This window comes from Pundamilia nyererei, unplaced genomic scaffold (assembly GCF_000239375.1).
Source record: "Pundamilia nyererei isolate P.nyererei 1_Seehausen unplaced genomic scaffold, PunNye1.0 scaffold00237, whole genome shotgun sequence".
Classification (NCBI taxonomy): Eukaryota; Metazoa; Chordata; class Actinopteri; order Cichliformes; family Cichlidae; genus Pundamilia; species Pundamilia nyererei.
In genome coordinates this window covers 395,133-398,246 of record NW_005187638.1, presented here as the reverse complement: position 1 = coordinate 398,246, position 3,114 = coordinate 395,133, and the positions used below count along the sequence as shown (strand labels likewise).

The 3,114-nt window shown below is 34.9% G+C and overlaps 1 long non-coding RNA gene across 1 annotated transcript; it reads right to left on the bottom strand.

Annotated features, from left to right (window-relative positions):
- Positions 1-2,170: 2,170 nt before the first annotated feature.
- Positions 2,171-3,099, bottom strand: LOC102193144 (uncharacterized). Its single transcript, XR_312154.1, has 4 exons — positions 3,000-3,099; positions 2,785-2,901; positions 2,434-2,483; positions 2,171-2,331 (listed from the first exon to the last, which is right to left on the bottom strand). It is a non-coding gene; the product is annotated as an uncharacterized LOC102193144 (long non-coding RNA).
- Positions 3,100-3,114: the final 15 nt, after the last annotated feature.

Here is a 3,114-nt window from a genome sequence, read left to right as displayed (position 1 = left end):
GGGATGATGTGCTGCTTACTGGTATAAATGGAATCTTCAAAATATTACTCAAATAATTGTTTGAGGAAAGTTTGACTAAATATCCCTTCAGGGAGGGTTTAAAAAAAGACAAAGGTTCAAAGGTTCTCTAACTATAAGAGATGTAAGCAAAGAAGTTGTTTTCTTGTTGTTTCACTGTCACAGTAAATTATACCCAGATCATTCAAGTTAGACTGATCTTATATAAACTGCTTTCAATTTTTAGCCTACATGAGTTGATGATTTCACAGGTGGCATTTGGCTGAGTCTGTGACATTTGCCCTCTTTGTTCTTTCTCTGTATTTCTGTGTTTTCTTCTCGTTTCCTGTGGTGTCCTCTGTTACATAAAGGCACCTGAGTTTCAGCTGCTCGCGTTGTCTTATGCAGGTTACATGCTGATTTTTGTTGTGAGGTTGATGGAGAAACATACCGACTGCAGGCTTTTGGTCATAAGCTGCAGTATGTAGCACAGTTTTTAAAATTTTTTTTAAAGTTTTTTAAAGTTGTGCTAAGTAAAAGATTCATGGATCCATAAAAAAATAGCAAACTTTATCACAAAGATAAAGCACATCTAGGAGATGGAGTCAGTGAAGTTGTTGAAGTCCTGAATGTTTTTGATTTCAGCTTTTGCTGAAAAGATTCCTTACTTCCTAAGAACAAACTTAAAAATGCTTCCGTATGCTGAAAACTGTCCAAATATATGACACTGACCTGGTCTGTGCTGGTCAGGCAGACCAGAAGTAAATGTCAACACCAATTTACTATCATTCAAAAGAGAATCTTTTATTCCCCTTTTTGCTGTATGTGCTGTACGTGGACCCAGAAGCAGAATCAATAAACAGACTGATTTACTGATCAAGAAAAGTTTATTTAATTTAGGGACATCTGAGTGAGAGTCAGTCAGGTGTTGAAGCCACTGCAAACACAGGGAAAGAGGGGTTAGTGCAAGGCAGAGAGTAACTGACAGGCGATGAATCAAAGTGAATGCTTATTTGGAACCGGTGACAGGAGAGCGGTGGAGCAAGAGGTGAGGGTGGCAGAACGGACCGTGACAGCACGAGCCACTTTATGTATATATGTGTTTGACAATCAGTCCAAAAGACACAATTTAATGTTTTAATTATTTCAGCTTCACAAATTGTTTACTTTAGAATAAAGTCCAAACTTAGCTACATGGTGTGAATTGTAAGAACTTGTAGGGTGTTACTTGTGGGATTCTCCAGCATGATGATGACAGATGTTTCACTGTTCTTTCTACTGTCTTGAGTTTCTGAATCTATACTTTGACATTGATTTTGAAGTGCTATTAAATTTAACTCTAAAGTATCCTTAAAATGATTTGGAGCTTTGTCACAACATGGAAAAATGGTAACATATTAAGATTTTGTGCTTAGTCTGGTGCAAAGAAGGTTTCAAAACACAAGCAAAGTTCCGATTCTGCAGTGATTTTTGCAAGGTCCTTAATTATTATTTTGACAGGATTCTCATTTTCGGTCTCTCTTCTGAGTGTTAACACTAAGTGTTAATAGATAGTGTTATATGCACATGCAGTGCATGTTTGTTGCACAATCTGTTTAGCAATGCACAATGATATATATTTAATCACTACAGAACTTATTACGTTTTTCTATTTGTAGTCACCAGAGCTAAATATCTTTTTCTATCTACAGCTAATATCTTGCAGTTCAAGATATTATAAAAAATAAAATAATACAACACAGCACACAGAACCAGAAAAAAAGAAGTTTCTTATAAAAAGAAGTTCTTGGGTCTCTCTTCATGTTTACATTTGCAACTGATCTGCGGAGTGAGATTACTTGGTAAAAATGTAGGATTAGATATCACTCTTTGTTTGTCTGAAACAAGGCCCTGTTGTAAATGAGACACCGAGTCTCAAAAGGACTACCTGTATGAAAAAAGGTTCAATTATAATTAAAAATTGAAAATGCACTTACATTAAGACAATTTCAAAGCAAATTAAGTAACATGCTTTCCTTTCCTGCACTGTTGTACAAATAAACACTAGATTTGTTTTTCTTGGAGTGGGGGGCTGTGGGGGTTAGTTTTTAACAAAGATGGAAAAAGAAAAATTCGAAAAGAAAACAAAGGGCGCCAAAGAGTGACAAATAAAAGGCCCAAAACTTAATTTAAGGTTTATTTTAATATTAAGGAGATGCTCAACAATGTCATATTCATTAAACTCAACATTTAAGAGAAAACAGTGTCCTCGGTATGCTCTCTTGTCCTTCTTCCTTGTGTTTTTCTTTCAGAGAAACTGAGCGCAGCATAGTTTATATCATCATCAGCTTCAGTCTGTGTAGTAACAGAAAGAGTACACAGTACACAAACATGTAGAAGAGGATGTGGAACTGTGCATACATATTTAACCTACACAAAATCTGTTTGATTACTTACTGGTTGGTACAAGTTGTCAGTTTGTACTTCTGTTGTATCACTTTTTATTTCTAAGATAAAGAAAATAATAACAATAAATATATGATAGTGAAATGCACTTAGTGTGACATTTCTCCTCTGATGTTTTTTTTTTTTTTTTTACAAAAGTCTTACATAAAGGTATCATTCAAGTGAAGCGATAAGTTAAGTTAATGAGAAGTTAGATTGTTTAATGAGGTACACAAAGAAATAACAACCATTATGGAGCGCTTAAACATTAACAATTAGTACAATAGTTGCCTCCTTGCAGTTTTACAGCAAACTTGTTTTTATGATTTTATACATAAATGTTAAGCTACTGACAACACTTACCTTTACATTTTTTGCATACTCTTCGGTTGCAGATGAAGAAAAGATTTCCAATGACCGAAATGGCAAAACAGGTTATTAATATTACAATTCCAATAAATACCAGTTGTGTTGTTTTCTCTACAAAACAAACAAAAAAGGTTTTATCACTGATCTTGATATGAGCGTGTTTTAAGCACAAACTGAAAAGTACTTTAGACAAAATCAGGCACAGATACCTTGAACATCCAGTGTAGTTCCATTTCCAAATAATATCTCCCCACATGTGGCCACAGCACAGTAGTAAGTCCCAGCATCAGAGGAGCCGACGTTCTTAGAGAAGCGATAAACACA